Source organism: Tenrec ecaudatus, chromosome 16 (assembly GCF_050624435.1).
Source record: "Tenrec ecaudatus isolate mTenEca1 chromosome 16, mTenEca1.hap1, whole genome shotgun sequence".
Classification (NCBI taxonomy): Eukaryota; Metazoa; Chordata; class Mammalia; order Afrosoricida; family Tenrecidae; genus Tenrec; species Tenrec ecaudatus.
In genome coordinates, this window is record NC_134545.1 from 40,200,111 (window position 1) to 40,220,192 (window position 20,082).

The 20,082-nt window shown below is 45.5% G+C and overlaps 1 pseudogene; it reads left to right on the forward strand.

Moving 5' to 3' along the window:
* Positions 1 to 14,198: 14,198 nt before the first annotated feature.
* Positions 14,199 to 15,380, forward strand: LOC142429078 (glyceraldehyde-3-phosphate dehydrogenase-like; annotated as a pseudogene).
* Positions 15,381 to 20,082: the final 4,702 nt, after the last annotated feature.

The window sequence follows — 20,082 nt, forward strand, 5'->3', positions numbered from 1 at the left end:
AGAGGCATACATCCACATTGAGTAGTAGTGTGTACCTTTTGAGAATTGAATTGCATCCAACCAGAGCACGTCAGATTTATCCCTGGAGTTGTCTCCAGTGACTGCTTGCCCTATTAATGTCTTTGGGAAAAGTTTCTGTTTGGAAATTTTAGTCCTTGACATCAAAAAATCTAATTCAAAATCAAAGAGGTGTTTTGGACCAGAGAAATAAGTGTGACATTGACTCATCATTTTGTGCAGTAATGAAAAACCAAAACCCAGAAGCCAAGGAAACACTCTAAAAGCCATAATCACACCAGGTAACACCCAAGACACCCTAAGAGTCATAAAATTTTTAAAAGCCTTGTGAAAAAACGTAGAAGTCCTAAATAAACACATTAAATGAAAGACAAACCATATGAACTGTCCTTAAATATTCCCCAACTTCCCTCAAAAAAAAAACTCTAAAGATAACCCCAAACCCAAAGAAAGCAAACAACTAAAACACTAAGAAATGTTTACCCCATAAACACCCTAAAGTCTGATTCGCCCTCAGTCCCGGGGGAGCAGCCAACGGGGGCCGGTCCGGGACGCCAGCGCGGGCCCGGCGGGTGCAGGGCGGAGGCCATGCTCTGTTCCCCTGCTATGCCAAGCAGCTCAGGACCAAAGCACGCCTGCCAAGGGGCCCGATCGCGAGGGCCGGCCTAGGGCCTGAGGAAATGGGGGCGCTGATGAGGAACCCGCCAGAGCCCGGTTGGCGTCTAGACCTTAAGGAACATGGAACGACATAGCGGGGCGGGGGGTGCCAGGGCAACCGGACGCTCCCTGAGAGCGGGTGGGGATGGGGGCGGTCGGAAGCGCTCCCCCGTGCGGAGAGAATGGCAGGGAAATTGAACACAGGTGAGCTGGGGCAGCTGACAAGCTGGGAACCCCTGGCAGAGTCACTGTCTTCTCTCCCCGCTCTTGCCTCTGGAAGCCGCCCCGGAGGGCTCCGCCCCCACTGTGCCGTCTCATTGGCTAAGCTGAGAAGAACTCCCGCCTCCGGCGTGCCCATTGTTTCCATGGGGACACGTGACTGGCATATGTATTGACCAATAGGCGTGCTCATCTCTGGCGAGCTTGTTGGCAGGTGCTACCTTGGATTTCTCTCTGTGCCTTGGACTCAGCTTCAGGCTGTGGGTAGTCGAGCACTCACCCCCCAGGTCTCTGAGGAGTACCGATTACCCTCTTTTCTATTGCGCTGAGTGGTGGGTGGGGGTGGGTAAGGTGCTTCTCAAAGAGCTGCCCCTTTAAAGGGACAGGAGCATTTGCTGGGGTCCTACCTAGTCTGAGAACCTTGTGGGGGCCCAGGGTGGGTCGCTGTATTTACAGAGGCGAAACATTCCCCAGGGACCCGGGTGAGTGTGTGCGCAGACCAGGGAGCGGAGCACAAAAATGACGTTTGGAAACTTCTTCTTTTGGTCATAATTCAGTGTTTGATGGCACAAGCCTGAAAAAAAGGTTATTGGACCACGAATAAATTTCTTGAACCTTCCTTTTGGAACTATCATGTGAGAAGACTGATATTCGTTGATTAGGAAATTGTTCACAAATTGTGACGAATTCAGTGCCAATGTTACGGATATTACTCGAGAGCCAGGGAGGGTAAATGCTTCCCTTTGCAGTGTTGTTCTCTGAGTGAAGCATAAACACAAGAGGGCGGGACTGGGCTGGAAATTCTATAGGGTGTATTTGTAAGAGTCATACACCCACATAGAGTAGTGTGTACCTTTTGAGAATTGAATTGCATCCAACCAAAGCACCTCAGATGTATTTCTGGAACAGTCTCCAGTGACTGCTTGCCCTATTAATGTCTTTGGGAAAAGTTTCTGACTGGAAATTGTAGTCCTTGACATCAAAAAATGTAATTTTAAAGCAAAAGATGTTTTGGAGCAGAGAAATAAGAGCAAGAGTGACTCAGCATTTTGGGCAGTATTGATTGATAAGGCTTCTTCGGGAAATTCATAACAGGACACTGATTTGCTCACATACAGGACCACACGGAGGAAGATTCTGGCCATGAGCTCTTTGATCTGTATACTCGTTGCTCTATTACGTGACAGTATGAATTTGCCAGCTCCACCAAGGTGCCCATTCACTCGAGCACCTGTTATGGGAGTAGATGTTGACCAAAATAATCTTTTGTCCTTCATACAATTTTTTTTTCGGATTGATGAGGTCATTGAAAGTTACTACGGAAGAAACCAGTTCAAGAACCTCAAACTGCCACTTTACTTACAAACTGTTCAAGAAGCAGAAATAAGGATTCAGTGCACAACGGTTACATTTGGAAAGTTCTTTGTCTGATCATGATGCATGGTTTGGTGGCACTAGCCTGAAGAAATGGTATTGAACCATGAATAAATTCCTGGAATCTTCATTTTGTAACCGTCATGTGAGAAGACTGAGTTTCGTGATTATGAAATTGTTCGCTTCAAGAAAAATGACAAATTTAGTTACAATGTTACGGACATTACTCGCGAGCCATGGAGGCTATATGCTTCCCTTTCCAGTGTTGTTCTCTGAGTGAAGGATAACCACAAGACAGTGAGACTCGGTTGGAAATTCAATAAGATATGTTTGAAAGTGACATACACCCACATAGAATAGGAGTGTGTACCTTTACAGAATTACATTTCATCCACCAAAGCACCTCACATTGATCCCCAGAGCAGACACCAGTGACTGCTTGCCCTATTAATGTCTTTAGGAAAGGTTGCTGCCTGGAAATTTTAGCCCTTGACATCAAAAAATGTAATCTAAAATCAAAAAGGTGTTTTTGGAGCAGAGAAATAAGAGTGACAGTGACTCAGCATTTTGCACAGTATTGAAAAACCAAAACCCAGAAGCCAAGGAAACACTCTAAAAGCCATAATCACACCAGGCAATACCCAAACACCCTAAGAGTCATAAAACATTTAAAAGCTTTGAGAAAAAGCTTAGAAGTCCTAAATAAACACCTTAAATGAAAGATAAATCATATGAACAGTCCTTAAATATTCACCAACTTCCCTCAAATAAAACTCTAAAAACAACCCCAAGTTGGATTGTGGTAAGGGTTGTGTGAGTCCCTAATTAAATGTAAAAGAAGAAAAGAGAAAAAAATGATTAGGGCAAGGACTGTACAGATGTGCTTTATACAATTGATGTATGTATATGTATGAACTGTGAGAAGAATTGTATGAGCCCCAATAAATTGTTAAAATAAAAAAATAAAATAAAAAACAAAAAAAAATAAAAGCAAAAAAAAAAAACCCAACAACAACAAAAAAAAATCAGGGTCCTTTTTGTCAACGGCAAAAAAACAAAAACAAAAAACAACCCCAAGAATGCAAACAACTAAAACACTAAGAAATGTTTACCCTATAAACACCCTAAAGTCTGATTCGTCCTCCGTACCGGGAGAGCAGCCAGGCGGCAGGTGGTCCGGGAGACCCAGTGTGGACCCGGCGGGCACAAGGCGTAGGATATGCTCAGGTCCCTGGCTGTGCTGACCAGCTCAGGACCAAAGGCGCCCGCCAAGTGGTTCGAATGGTGGCACCAGGCTAGGGGCTGAGAAATGTGGGCGCTGCTGAGGAACCCGCCAGAGCGCGGTTGGGGTCTAGACCTTCAGGAATGTGGAACTACATGGCGGGTGGGGGTGGGGGGGAGTAGGACAGGGCAACCAGAGGCTCCCCGAGAGTGTGGGTTTGAGGGCGGTGGGAAGCGCTCCCCATTCGGGGAGGGTAGCAGGGATGTTTATCACGGGTGAGCGGGGGAAGCTGACAGCTGGGAACCCCTGCCAGATTCACCGTCTTGTCTCACCCCCTCTTGCTTCTGGAAGTAGCCTCGGCGGGCTCCGCCCTCACTATGCCCTCTCATTGGCTAAGCTGAGAAGAACTCCCGCCCCAGGCGTGCCCCTTGTTTCCATGGGGCCACGTGACTGGCAGATGTATTGACCAATAGGCGTGCTCATCTCTGGCGAGCTTGTTGGCAGGTGTTCCCTTGGATTTCTGTCTGTGCCTTGGACTCAGCTTCAGGCTGTGGGTATTTGCGCCTCACCCCCCAGGTCTCTAAGGAGATCCGATTACCCTCTTTTATATTGCCCCATTGGTGGGTGGCGGTGGGTAGGGTGCTTCTCAAAGAAGTGCCCCCTTAAAGGGACAGGAGCATTTGCTGGTGTCCTACCTAGTCTGAGAACCTTGTGGGAACAGGGGCGCTCGCTGTATTTACAGAGGCGAAACATTCCCGAGGGACCTGGGTTAGTGGATGCGCAGACCAGAGGGCAGAGCACAAAAGTGACGTTTGGAAAGTTCTTCATTTGGTCATAATTCAGTGTTTGATGGCACAAGCCTGAGAAAAGGTTATTGGACCACGAATAAATTATTTGAACCTTCCTTTTGGAACTGTCATGTGAGAAGACTGATATTCGTTGATTAGGAAATTGTTCACAAATTGTGACGAATTCAGTTACAATATTTTGGATATTACTCGAGAGCCAGGGAGGGTAAGTGCTTCCCTTTGCAATGCTGTTCTCTGTGTGAAGCATAACCACATGAGGGCGGGACTGGGCTGGAAATTCAATGGGGTATGTTTGAAAGAGACATAAACCCACATAGAGTAGTAGTGTGTTCCTTTGGAGAATTGAATTGCATCCAACCAGAGCACGTCGGATTTATTTCTGGAGCAGTCTCCAGTGACTGCTTGCCCTATGAATGTGTTTGGGAAAAGTATATAATTACTAGCAATCTGGTTTGTCTCTCTAGATAACCCTGTCCAATACATTTTGGTACCAGGAGTGCTTCTAGAGAAAGGAAAGTGTGATTAAGGAGAGGGATGATCTAAGAGCCTCAAAAGCACGCCTCATGTGCAGACTAACAGATTTGAAAACTTCCATCTGTGCTACAAAGGAGAGCCTTCTCTCCTCTAGTAAAAGAGCTGACACTGCTGAGAACCAGTTCCAGAGTCTCATTATACGAGTGGCTGAATTACAACGGCAGCTGAATTGCAAATCTAGAGTAGTGTATGAAACCAAAGTAAAGGCATTAATTGGGAAAAGTTGGGACCCTGAAACATGGGATGGGAACATATGGGCTGATGATCCAGAAGAAGAGGATATTGAGCCCTTAGAACCACCTGAGCAGATTAGCCAAACTATTCAAGTTGATATGCCAGGTGGGGCTGCATCACTCGCATTACCTGAAGAAGATGCCTCGCAAGATATTGCTGAGAGCACCCAGGAAACACCCTCACCACCCATTATTTCCGCTAGACCTGTCACTAAAATTAAGTCTCAGAACCTCCTAAAGGTGAGGCTGAGAGTATTATCCAAGAAGTAGTATGCTACACACATAAAGAACTGCTCAAGTTCTCAAATACATACAAGCAAAAGCCTGGAGGATACCCCTGGGAATGTTTACTAAGGGTGTGGGATACTGGTGCATGAAATGTAATATTAGACCAGTCTGAGTTTCTGGATATGGGACCCCTAAGCACAGACTCTTCTTTCAATGTCTCTGCAAGACAGGCTAAAAAAGGATCTAAGTCTTTATTTGGTTGGTTCAATGAAGCATAGACTGCCAGATGGCCTAGATTAGACCAACTTGAAGTACCTGACCTACCTTGGTACACTGTAGAGGAAGGCATCCAAAAGCTTAGAGAAATTGGTATGTTAGAATGGATCTATCAAGATATCCCCATAGACCCAAAAAGGGGGTGTCCTGAAGACATACCCTTTACCACAACCATAAGGAACAAGTTTGTGAAGTGGGCCCCAGCATCTCTTAAGACTCCTGTAATTGCTATTTTATGTCCACCAGGATTAACAGTGGGCACTGTCCTAAGTGAACTCCGACATTTGCCCACAATGGGGCTGATTGGTCCCCGTGATGGTAGAGGGCAGGTGTCAGCACTGAATCAACAGAGACAGGGTGGCCGTGGTTATAATAGACAACAAGTTTTCAATAATAATCAAAGCAACCTGTCTCGTGTGGAATTATAGCATTGGCTACTTAGCCATGGTGTCCCTAGGAATGAAATAGATGGGAAGCCTACTAAATATTTACGTGATCTGTACAGGCGAAAGAATGGTAGATCAGGTGAGCAGCAGAATAGACAGTCACGATCTCTCAATCAATTCCCAGACCTGAGCCAGTTTACAGACCCACAACCCCTTGAATGAAGGGGAAGTCGGGTCCCTTGTAAGGAGGATCCTGCTACATCACTGAAGGTTTATACTGTTACTCTTTCTTCTAGCCTTCCCCAAAGGGACCTGCGGCCTTTCACAAGAGTGACTGTTCATTGGGGGAAAGGAAATAATCAAACTTTTCGGGGATTACTGGACACCGGCTCAGAACTGACACCAATTCCAGGAGACCCAAAATGTTTCGAAGGCCCACCAATCAGAGTGGGGGCTTATGGAGGTCAAGTTATCAATGGAGTTTTAGCTCAAGTAGGCCTCACTGTGGTTCCAGTGGGCCCCTGGACCCATCCTGTGGTTATTTCCCCAGTTCCAGAATGCATCATTGGAATAGACATACGTAGTAACTGGCAGAACCCCCATATCGGATCCCTGAAATGTGGAATAAGGGCTATCATGGTAGGAAAGGCCAAGTGGACACCATTAGAATTTCCATTACCTAGGAAACTAGTAAACCAAAAGCAATACCGCATTCCTGGAGGGATTGCAGAGATCAGTGCCACCATCAAAGACTTGAAAGATGCAGGGGTGGTGATTCCTACTACATCCCTATTTAATTCACCAATTTGGCCTGTAAAGAAGACAGATGGATCCTGGAGAATGACAGTGGATTACCGTAAACTTAACCAGGTGGTTACTCCAATTGCAGCTGCTGTCCCAGATGTGATTACATTGCTTGAGCAAATTAATACTTCTCCCGGTACATGGTATGCCGCTATTGATCTGGCTAATGCCTTCTTCTCCATACCAGTCTCAAAGGACCACCAGCAGCAGTTTGCCTTCCCCTGGCAGGGGCAACAATATACTTTCACAACTCTCCCCCAAGGGTACATCAACTCTTCTGCCCTGTGCCATAATTTAGTCCAAAGGGACCTTGACCACCTGTCTATTCCACAAAATGTCACACTGGTCCATTATATTGATGACATCATGCTGATTGGACCCACTAAGGAGGATGTATCAAAGACTCTAGATTGATTGGTACAATATCTGTGTACAAGGGGTTGAGAAATTAACCCAACAAAGATTCAGATACCCTCCACATCAGTAAAATTTCTAGGGGTCCAGTGGTGTGGGGCATGTCGAGATATTCCTACTAAAGTGAAGGATAAGCTATTACATTTAGCTCCCCCAACGACTAAAAAAGAGGCACAACGCCTAGTGGGCCTCTTCGGATTTTGAAGGCAAGGCTACCTATCTTTGAGAGCAATCAGATTCTCTTCGCTGTCTCATCTATTTTGCAGCCAATTCCCTTCTGACATCTCTTTCTGATACTGACCATAGATTGTTCTCCCCCCCACCCCCTGAAGAACTCAAGGACATACAAGGTTAAGCAGCTGACTCACACTAGTATCTGTCCACTCTATTACATGTGTGTCTGCTGGAGGCTTGCAGGTCTCATGGTTATACATACCCCCTGGAAGATTCATTAACTCTCTTGATTCAGATAGCAGGATGACCCCTGTGCCTCACCGTTCTGTCCATAATGTTCTTTTTCTCTAAGTCTTTATTCATACTCTACATATGTCGATGAACAAAGGAGTAAATGCTACTCTTTTTCCAAGATAATGTATGCTCCATGTGTGGGAAAAGAATTAAACCACCCCCCTTTGGAAAAATATTTGAGAATTGTCTTTTCATTGAAAAGATATGAATTTGAACACTCAGGTATACTTTGGATTCATATGAACATAATATATTCACTTTCACAAAGTGAATTATCCTTACATTGTTGTTATATGTTCAATTAATATCTGAAAACTGCTGTTTTTGAGTGATTTTTCAAGGTGATCTTGAAAGGAAAACTTTTATGCCAAATGTACTTATTTATCATCATTTTACATTCTTTATGGGAACATTTTCCAAAACATCCATTGAATAAGGAAAGAGTAATTTCAGAAGGGGTGAACACTGTGATCAACACTGGGATGAAAACCAAGCAATTAGTTAACTGTCCTTTCAATGAGCGTGAATTCCCACACATTCTCATGCACACCTTGCCTTCACTCTCACACAATGAATTCTCCACTTTCTACCTGCACATCACATAATTTTTGCAGAACGGTTGCTTTTGAGGAATTTTGAAAAGAAGCAAAAGGAAGTTGTAAAGGTAGTCGAGAGGCGCCAGAGACCAAATCAGTCGAGTTAGTGCAAACAGGCTTTATTGGGGAGAAAAATCCAGCCTGGGCGAAATCCCACGGTCCACCGTGTCCGGGCCGAGGGAGTCACACTCCAGACTACAGGAGTGGTGTTTATATAGCCGGGGAACATGTGAGTGGGCTGTCTTGAGTCCATATAAGCCTTATAAGGTAGTCAGGGATTGGGAGATACAGGTATGTCCGAGTTTCTGGAATATAAGGTGTCTTCCTAGTTCCAGGTGTATTCGTGCTGGGTGCAGAGTGATGGGTTGAGAACAAAGCAGGCACTGAGCAAAACGGGCCATGAGTAAAAGAAAGAAAAAACCTTGCAAAGCTTCTGACAGGTTACATAGCCAGCTCTGGTCAGCTCCGCAGGGGTTGGAGAGATTGAAGGTCACTTGCTGCTGGAAGCTGGCCTGGCATTGATCCAGCCATACAGAAGTGTTAGGATTCTCAATAATATTAAGGTTAGAAATACCTCCGTCCTTGGCTTCACGCGAGAAAGAATTCACTCCGCCAAAGCCTAGTTTGTGATTCAAGTGTTGTTTTTTTATATATATAAAGAGGATAGAAGCACTTTCAGGCACTACGGTAAATTTAAAGGGAGAGAGAGAGAGATACTGCTGGCCCTTCGGAGGCGTGGTCCACAGTACTGTTTGACCCCATCCTAGATGGGGTCCCATACAGGTTTACTGGCTTCCTGTCTCAAAGACCTGAATGTGAGCATGCCCTCTAGCCTTATGCTGCTTCCAGCTTCCTGTAGGGGGGGAAGGGAGGCTTTGGCAGGTAGAGTGACACCCCCTAGTCCTGCCTCTAGCTCCCAAACAGAAGGAAAACCGTTTCTGCCAAATATACTTTCTTCAGGATATGTGTATAGTCTTCATATAAACATCCTTTGAATTAGGCATCAGTAATATGAGAAGACATTTAAGGGTGTTAAAATCTTGAATATGTCCATTAAACATACTAAAGATGAGCAATAAATTCCGAGCTTCTTTTTAAACAGAAAGTCTGCCGCGCATTCTAACATAGTAAAGATTTACATTCGGAAGCGCATTTCTGAAGCACATCTTTTAAGTGAGAATATGTTAATTGTCACATCTTCTCATTCACACAGTGAATTCTCCTTATATTTCTTTTCATTCATATCATCTGATAACTGGTGCTTTTGAGGAATTTTAAATGGCTCTTCTTAAAAGGAACCAAAAGACATTGCTTTTGAATGAAATGAAAGTTTTTACCCCAAATGTATATTTCTCAATATGTGCTATATTCTTTATATGAATATTTATCAACAGCTTTTGAATAGGGCAGGAGTAATGTCAGAAGACATTTAAGAGTGGGCTCTGTAAAACTCCTGGATCTGTTGTGGGAAACAGAAAGGTTATTCCCCAGGTTGCCCTCCTCCTCCTCCCCACCCCCCATGCCCCATATGAAATGCCAAACCAAAGGTGCTGCTTGCTAACACATAGTCAATGACCATATACTTGGAGATCAACTGCTTAAAGTATCTCCCCGAGGGTTATCAACCATGTAGAGCAGTCAGACCCTATAGTCTGTCCCAACCTAAATAGAACCCACTCCCTCCTGATAAAGATAATGGGATTGTACCCCTGAAGAAGAGCCCAAAGATTTGGGTCACGCCAACTCAGAGAGGACCAAGGTTAGGCTGCCATCTTGACTCTAGAGTCCGCCCATCTTGTTACATGGATGCCTTCCAGAAGCATGTATGCCCCTAGTGCCTCCCCTTCCTATTGCGTGTACGCCTCTAGCTTGTCTCCCTCCTGTTGCACGGAAGCCTATTGTACAACCCATTCCTGTTACAATGTAATTTGGAGGGCCTGAGTGTATAAAAGCCTTGCTTGGAAATATATTTGCTCTCTGCACGGACCTGGCTACTGAGACCATGGCTATCCCAGAGGTCAGCATTCACATGCCTTGTCTTGTCTGGTGTCTCTTTAATTTTACCCCTCAATTACACAACTGCCCCTTGGACCCGTTTGTTTGTGGGGGCTGGTACCCCACAATATATCCTCTAAACATACTGAAGATGATCACTTAATTCAGTATTGGTAATTCTTTACCAATGTGTAAATTCTCATATATTCTCATACACACATTGCCTTCATATTCACACAATGATTACCTTTTGAGAGGCCTTCCTTGAAAATAATTAAAAGGCAAAATAATAATTTATAAATTATCAAAGGTTCATGAGGGAGGGAGGTAAGGGGAGGGGGAAAATGAGGAGCTGATACCAAGGGCTCAAGTAGAAAGAAAATGCTTTGAAAATGGTCGCAATATATGTACAAAGGTGCTTGAAACAATGGATGGATGGATGGATTGTGATGAGTTGTACAAGCCCCCAATAAAATGATTTTTAAAAAAGAAAAGAAGTAAAAGGCATTGGCTTTGTAGGGAGAAAATGTATCTTTTCTCAAGCTATGTTACATTCTTCATATGAATATATCCTTTGAATGGTGAGAAGTAATGCCAGAAGACATTTGTGGTCTTCCGAATTCTGGACAATTTCATGTCTACTTGAAGATGTATAAACGTATAGGGGTGATATTCAACCTGCAGGTACCTCCTTGTGGGCGTGATCTTTTCATCTTTGTCTGCCTTCACCTTCCTGCTGGCTGACCCTGGAGATATGTCCACCACCATTGTATCCACAACATTTTGGACCCACCAGTCTGTGATCTTCCTGTGCCATTGCATGTGTCTATATGAGTCTGAAGAGGGACTGATGGACTAGTATAGAAATGATGGGCTTGAGTTGGACTGGGCTGGGGTGTTTTTTTATGGATGATTGCTTCCTGATATAAAGCTCTTTCTAGCACATACATGAGTGTCTCTGGATTTGTTTCTCTAGATCCTGGTTTAACATAACATTAAAGGGTGAACTTTGCATTAAAATCTTGGATGTGTCCATTACACATCCTTAAGATTAGTAAATGATTCAGTACCTGTCCTTTTCAAAGAGAATGTCTGCCACATGATCTAAAATGTGGCAAAAGATTTCAGTGTTTTTCTTCTGAAGGACATTTAGGAATTGGCTTTTCAGTGAGAGTTTTCACATATTCTCAATAACATTGTGAATTCATATTCTCAAAGTGAATTTTCATTCACACACTGAATCCACAGTCACACAGTGAATTTTCCTCACATTCCTATTGTTTTCCTTCACATAGCATTTGGAGAACTTTTGATTTCTTAGCTCCTGAAGACCATTTAGGACTTCTTTCCCATGTTTGATGGTTAAGACAGCTGCAGTGAAGATATGAGTAGCTCCAGCTCTGCGGAGTGTGAAGTTGCTCCCTTGATAATCTCCCAATTAACAAAAACAATGGACAGGTATACACATACACAAATGGTAAATCTGGCATGGCTACCTGGGAGATGTACCCTAAAACAAAGCCTTCCTGCAGTGCTTCCTGTTCAAGAAGTTAAGCTCCAAGAAGGCAAGGGTCCTACTGATTTTAGGGGGAATTCTAGGGCGGGTAGTCCCTTGGGGGGGCTTTAGAAGGGTGCTAGGGGGCACCTCCAGATGGTCCTAGGCATGTCCTCGTGGTCACAGAGGGGTCATGGGGGTCACAGAGGGGACATTAAAGAGAATCCTAGGGAGGTCCTATGTTCCCAGGAGGGCTATAGGGGACCCAGGTGGGGCCCTAGGGGTGGTCCTAAGGAGGAAGGGTCCTAGGGGTGTCAGCAGGGATTCTTGGAGGGGTTTCGGGGGAGGGATACCAGTGAGGTCGGTGGACCCTAAGGCGTATCCTAGGGAGTTCCTAAGGAAGTTTCTATAGGGGTCCTAAAGGCCCCAGGGAGTCCTAGGGGTAACCTAAGAGGGTGCCTTAGCAGTTCCTGGAGGAGGCATCCTAGGGGGACCCTAGGAGGGGTCCTGTTGGAGGTACCACTTGTCCAAGGTCCCAGGTGGGTCCTAGGGTGGGGATCTTTTGAGGTCTAGTGGTTCCAGGGGTACCAGATGGGATGCTATGGGGGGCTCTAGGTGTTCCATGGGGGTTCTAGGGAGGACTCAGGGTGGCCCCAAGGAAGGTCCTAGGGGGAATCTCAGGGGATTCCTAACAGGAGCCCCAATGGGCCCTTGAAGAAGTCCTAGGGGCGGTCCTAGGGTGGCCCTATTGGGGAGGGCGGGGGGACTCTAGGGATCACTGTGCAGGTCCCAGAAGAGGAGCCAAGGGACTCCCAGATGTGTCCTATGAAATTCCAAGGGGGGGTGCCAAGTGGGGCCCTAGGGGGTCTCAGGACTGTCCCAGGGGAGGCCCAAGGGGGCCCTAGGGGTATCATAGAGTAGGTCCTACATGGATTCCTAGGGGTCACAGGTAGGATCTGAGCAGTAGGCAGGGGTCCCGCGGGGAGTCCAAGATGTCACAGGGGTATCTGAGGTCTCTGTGGGCTGGTCCAAGGAGTGGTGGGAGGGGTTGAAGGGATTTCTGAAGGGGTGTCCCAGGGAGGGGCCAGGATCCCAGGCGGGAGGCCTAGAAGGATCCAGGATGGGGGCCCAGGGGTCTGGTGAGGGATTTGAGAGGCCTTAGGGGAAGTCTGAGGGGTGTCTGTAGTTAGTCCAAGCATCAGAGGGGGACTCAATGACAGGGGAACCCAAGGGGACCAATGGGGGGGAGGGGAGGGGCCCAAGGAGGATTCCAAGCAGGGAAGTCCAGGGGTAAGAGGGGGTTCAGAGAAGTCCAAAGGGGGAGCAGGGAGTCCTATGAGAGTGCGATGTGTCCCTGGAATAGATGCGCTGGACGTGTGGTGGTTGAGTCAGTCTGTCCCTTAAGCCTTGGCTTTGAGAGGTGCCACCAGACAGCTGACGACAACCAGCACGAAGCACAAGGAAGCGCTGGCCGGATGAATCTGGATCCTGGATCGCTGGGCTAACTTCAATCCAAGTCCATCAGTGACAGCCTCCCGCTTGCCACACCTGGAACTCAGTGCCCCACCCCCATCTTCTCTCCTTTGCCATCTTCACTCCCCGATGCTGGGGCATAACCGCGCCACACGCAAGACAACCGGGAGAGGAGGGAGGATGGAGAAATGGAGGGGGGAGAGACGGGACAGGCACGGGCCTGGCCAGCCAGGAGGGCCAGCCTCATGCATGTCAACAGGCAAGAAGAGGGGCCACCCAAGGGTGGAACTGTTAGGTAGTTCTAGCGTAGGTATAGGGAATGTCCGTTAACGCATGCCCAGATAGCCAAGCACGGAAACAAGGAGTGGCGCACTGAACATGCTCAGAGGTTCAGGTTTCCCGCCGGTAGGCATGGGTGGGTGCTAAACCTGGATTGGCCCACCTAGGCCACCTGGATTGGCCCACCTAGGCCACTTGGATTGGCCCACCTAGGCCAGGTGAATTCAATTCAGCCAATGGGGTCGATCAGGGGTCGTCCACCACGCCTCCCCATGGAATCCTTGAAAAGGCAGGAGCCCAGAGTCAAGAGACCACAAGACTTTGTCTGCGTGATGCTGAGCAGCTTCTGCCAGGCTGCATGGTTGGGGAAGTCCTATGGGTGCCGTGTAAACATGAAACTTCTAACTCTCATAAAACTCACTTGGATCACGAACCAGGTTTCCGCGTGAATTCTTTCTCGCATGGGGCCAAGGACCAAGGTATAACTCTAGCTCCAGAGAGATCTAACACTGCTTCTACAAGCACTGCTTGTGGACCGAAGCAAGATAAAATCCTTGACAACTTCTTTTTTCCATCTACCACGATGTTACATATTGGTCCAATTGTGGGGATTTCATTTTCTTTACATTAAGAATATATCGGCTCTCTGCTCCTCCTCGTGCAACAGACAGCCGCCTCTCCCGTTCCCGTCCAGTCCCAGCCGCATCCCCAAGACATGATGGTGAAGGTTGGAGTGAACGGATTCAGCCGCATTGGGCGCCTGATCATCAGGGCTTCTTTCAATTTTGACAAAGTGGAGATTGTTGCCATCAATGACCCCTTCATTGATCTGAACTACATGGTCTACATGTTCCAGTATGATTCCACCCACGGCAAGTTCAAAGGCGCCGTCAAGGCTGAGAATGGGAAGCTTGTCGTCAATGGGAAGGCCATCTCCATCTTCCAGGAGCGAGATCCCGCCAACATCAAGTGAGGGGAGGCCGGTGCCGAGTATGTCGTGGAGTCCACCGGTGTCTTCACCACCATGGAGAAGGCCGGGGCTCACTTGAAGGGTGGTGCCAAAAGGGTAATCATCTCTGCCCCTTTGGCCGATGCCCCCATGTTTGTGATAGGCGTGAACCACGAGAAGTACGACAACTCCCTCAAGATTGTCAGCAATGCCTCCTGCACCACCAACTGCTTAGCCCCCCTGGCCAAGGTCATCCGTGACAATTTTGGCATCGTGGAAGGACTCATGACCACAGTCCACGCCATCACTGCCACCCAAAAGACCGTGGATGGCCCCTCTGGGAAACTCTGGCGTGATGGCCGTGGGGCTGCCCAGAACATCATCCCTGCATCTACTGGCGCTGCCAAGGCTGTGGGCAAGGTTATCCCGGAGCTGAATGGGAAACTGACTGGCATGGCCTTCCGTGTCCCCACCCCCAATATGTCCGTCGTGGATCTCACCTGCCATCTGGAGAAAGCTGCCAAGTACGATGACATCAAGAAGGTGGTGAGGGGGGGAGGGAAAGAGGACCTGATGCAAGGGGCTTAAGTGGAGAGCAAATGCTTTGAGAATGATTGGGGCAGGGAATGTATGGATGTGCTTTATACAATTGATGTATGTATATGTATGAACTGTGAAAAGAATTGTATCAGCCCCAATAAATTGTTAAAAAAAAAAAAGAAGGTGGTGAAACAGGCGTCCGATGGTCCCCTAAAGGGCATCCTGGGCTACACCAAGGACCAGGTAGTCTCCTGTGACTTCAACAGTGACACCCACTCTTCCACCTTTGATGCGGGGGCTGGCATTGCTCTCAATGACCACTTTGTCAAGCTCATTTCCTGGTATGACCATTAATTTGGCTACAGCAACAGAGTGGTGGACCTCATGGTCCACATGGCCTCCAAGGAGTAAGAGCCCCCCTGGACCAGCAGCCCCAGCAACAGCACTAGAGGAAGAGAGGCTCTCAGTTGCTGGGGAGTCTTTGTCCCTAATTCAATCCCTTAACATACTGAGAATATAACATTGGAACCCCCTGAAGGAAGGGGAGGGGCTTAGAGAGCCCGACCTTGTTATGCACCATCAATAAAGTACACTGTACCTAAAAAAAAAAGAATATATCAAGACCCCTCCCTCCCCAGAAGAATTTATTAAAGTAAATTCTTTACAGCACTGAAGCTGCAGCTCAGGGAGAGGGGCATGTCTGATCAGAGCACACAGGAGCAAATGAAGGGAGAGGAAGAGAGAGTGGAGCACAATCTGGCCCACCAGGCCTGGAGGATGATAGCTCTGCTCTGAACAGCCAATGGCCAGAGTGGCCCACATGGCTGATCCCACAATGAGACACAACGTAGCTCGCTGACCCATGGCCCTACGGGGACAACACTGGAGACTTAGTGTCGAGATTGGTCTAGTCTGACCCCGCCACACCGAGGCAAAACAATAAGGGAGTGTGGCAGAGCAACGGGGGGAGCAGAGCAGGGAGCTTCCCGGGAGTACAAAGGATAGACTTTAGGGCCAGAGCATGGCAACCCATCAGACTCGACTGGAGGACATGCCTAGAGGTGAAAAAAAATAGGCCTTGATCTATTTATAGGGTTTTAAAATTTTTTTCTTTTTATTAAAAAGTATTATTTTCTTCGTTGTTATTGGTTTTCTTTGTTGTTGTTGTCATTGTGTTCTCTTTTGTAACTTTGTCTTACTATGCCTTGTTTTTGTGTGCATATTATTGTCTCTGCAGGTCTGTCTAGATAAAATAGGCTGGATGAACAATCTGGAGAAAACAAGGGGGACCAATGGTTCGGGGGGGGTACATAGGAGAGGGGGAGGTGGGGGAAAGGAAGTGGTGTTGACCAACCCAGGGACAAGGGAACAACCAGTGATCCAAAATTAATGGCAAGGAGGGTTTGAGAGGCCTGACAGGGATTCGGCAAGGGCAATATAACTGAGAGAAATTACTGAAACCCAAATGAAGGCTGAGTATGATCGTGGGACAAGAGGAAAGTAAAAGGGAATAGAGGAAAGAACTAGGAGGCAAAGGATATTTACAGAGGTCTAAATACAGGCATGTACTTATGTAAATATATTTATATAGGATGATGGGGAAATAGATCTACGTGCATATATTTATAGGTTTAGTATTAAAGCAGTAGATGGACATTGGACCTCCATTCAAGTATTATTCAATGCAAGAACACTTTGTTCTATTAAATTGGCATTCCATGATGCACACTTTCCCGACACGATCGCTGAAGACAAATGGGTGCATAAGCAAATGTGGTGAAGAAAGCTGATGGTGCCAAGCCATCAAAAGATATAGCGTCTGGGGTGTTAAAGGCTTGAAGGTAAACAAGCGGCCATCTAGCTCAGAAGCAACAAAACCCACATGGAAGAAGCACACCAGCTTATGTGACCACAGGTGTTGAGGGGATCAGGTATCAGGCATCAAAGGACAAAAAATCATATCATTGGGAATGAAGGGGAGTGCAGAGTGGAGACCCAAAGCCCATCTATAGGCAACGGGAGACCACTTTACAGAAGGGTTGCGGGGAGGAAATGAGCCGGTCAGGGTGCAGTGCAGCAACGATGAAACATACAACTTTCCTCTGGTTCCTAAATGCTTCCTCCCTCCCCACTATCATGATCCCAATTCTACCTTACAGGTCTAGCTAGATCAGAGGATGTACATTGGTACAGATAGGAACTGGAAACACAGGGAATCCAGGACAGATGATCCCTTCAGGACCAGTGCTGAGAGTGGTGATACCTGGACGGTGGAGGGAAGATGGGGTAGAAAGGGGAAACCAATGATAAGGATTTACATATAACCTCCTCTCTGGGAGAGGGACAACAGAAAATTGGATGAAGGGAGACGTCAGACAGGGAGAGATATGATAAAATAATAATTTATAAATTATCAAGGGTTCATGAGGAAGGGGGGAGCGGGAAAATGAGGAGCTGATACCAAGGGCTTAAGTGGAGCACAAATGTTTTGAGAATGATGAGGGCAATGAATGTAAAAATGTGCTTCACACAATTGATGTATGTATGGATTGTGATAAGAGTGGTATGAGGCCCCAATAAAATGATTACTATATGTTCAATATATACCATATTGCTGAAGGCTGCAATCCTTGATCTTCATCAGCAAGGGTTTCAAGTCCTCTTCGCTTTCCGCAAGCAAGGATGTGTCATCTGCATATGGAAGGTTGTTAATAAGCCTTCCTCTGACCCTGATGCCACATTCTTCTTCATATAGTCTACCTTATCAGATTACTTGTTCAGCATACAGACTTAAGTATGGTGAAAGGATACAACACTAACACACACCTCTCCTGATTTTAAACCAATCAATATTTCTTTTTCTGTTCAAATGACTGCCTTTTGATCCATGTACACATGAGCACGTGAGCACAATGTGTTCTGAAATTCCCATTGTCCTCAATGTTATCCATAATTTGTTATGGTCCACAGTTGAATAAGCTTTGCATAATCAATAACAAAATCAGTTTTTCTCTGGTATCCCCTGCTTTCAATCAAGATCCATCTGAGGTCAACAAGGATGTACTCTTCTGAATTGAGCTTGAATTTCTGGCAGCTCCTGTTCAATTTACTGCTGCAACTGTTGATTTTCATGAAAACTTTATTTATGTGATATTAATTATATTGTTCTATAATTTGAGCATTCTCTTGGGTCACCTTTCTTTGGAATGGGTCTAAATATGGATCTCTTCCAGCTAGGCAGCTCATATTTAGATAATTTTATGTCAACTTGAAGATATGTGTATATAAAAATGTAGGGGTGGTATCCAACCCGTCAATCAGGCCAGAGCCTGATGATGCCTTATTATGGGCGTGGCCTTCTCATACGGAGGACCTGGGGACCCTCTCTCTGTTCACCTTCCTGTTTGCTGGCTACCATGGTGGAATCCTCCTTTGTTTCCCCGGACCTTGCATCCATGGGACTTTGCACCCACCAGCCTGTGATCTTCCTGCCTTCTGCATCATTGGATGTGGCTGTGTGAGTCTGAAGAGGGCTTATGGATTAGTACTGGACTTTTGGACCTCAGTTGGCCTGGTCAGAAATGTTTTCTTGATATATAATTACTTCTTGATATGAAGTTATTTCTTACACATGAGTGTCACTGGATTTGTTTCTCTAGTCAACCTAGCCTAACATAGTAGGTGTTTTCCAGATTTCTTGGCAAAGACTAGTGAGTGCTTACAGTGATGAACATTTCAATTGGAATTCTGTCAATACTTAAGAGCCTTGTTTTTCATGAATGCCTTCAGTACAGCTTGAACTTCTTCCTTCAGTATCATCAGTTCTTGATCATAAGCTCTGAGAATGAATTTTGACTAGTTCTTTTAGTGTTTATGTACTCCTTCCATCATTGGTTGCTTCCTGCATCTTTCAATATTTTGCCCATCAAATATTTTTAATCAAATATTTTCATATTGAAACCCAAGGCTTAAACTTTTTCTCAGTTCTTTCAGCTTGGATAAATGCTGTTCCCCTATTTTGCTTTTCTAACGGTAGGTCTTTGCACATTTCTTTATAATACTTTGCCTTCTCAAGTAGTCCTTTGAAAATTTTTGTACAACTCTTTTACTTCATTTCAATTTGCTTTCGCGATTTTATGATTAAGAGCAAGTTTCAGAGGCTCTTCTGACATCCACTTTGATATTTTCTTTCTTTACTTTTTAATGATCTCTTGCTTTCTTCATGTATGGTGTTCTTGATGTCGTTTACTGTCTCCAGAGTCAAATCTATTCTTAAAATGTTCACAAATTATAGCGGGGTATATTCGAGATATTTTGGCTCTTGTGGACATTTTAACTTCCAACTTCAACCTGAACATTTAATTGATGGTCTGGTTCCACAGTTTGCCCCTGGCCTCATTTTAGCTGATGATCTTGAGCTTCTCCATTATCTCTTTCCACAAAGTCATTTGATTTCTGTGCATTCCATCTGGAGAAGTCCACCTGTATAGTTATCACTTATGGTATTTAAAATAAGTATTTGCGGTGAAGTCTTTGGTTTTGCAAAATTCTATTCTGTGATCCCCAGCTTCATTTTTATCACCAAGGCCGTATTGTTTCTACTTTCCCTATTCCTGTTGTTTCCAACTTTGCATTCCAACCGCCAAAACTATATCTTGACTTTTTGATCAATTTCAGACTGTTGGTAAAATTTAATTCTTTCATCACTAGCATTAGTGATTGGTGCATAGAATAGTTGTATTGACTGGATTTCCTTGTATGTAGTAGACATTATCCTATCACAGACAGCATTGCATTTCATAGATGCTGAAATGTCCTGTAGAACAATATAACACACTTCGAGTTTTCCATTCCCAACATAGTAACCATCATGTGATTCAAGATGGCTAATACCAATATATTTTAACTAAAGCCTAGGATTTTTTTTTAAGCCTAGGATTATCAAGGTTTATGCCTTCCATTTTTGAAAATTTTCAATGTTCCCAGATTCCTATTTCAGAAACTCCAAGTTCCAATTGATACTTACAAATGTTTTTCTCTGGTTTTGAGTCATGCATTATCAGTAAATGAAGGTCCTGAAAGCTTTCTCAATCCACATCATGGTCAACTCTAC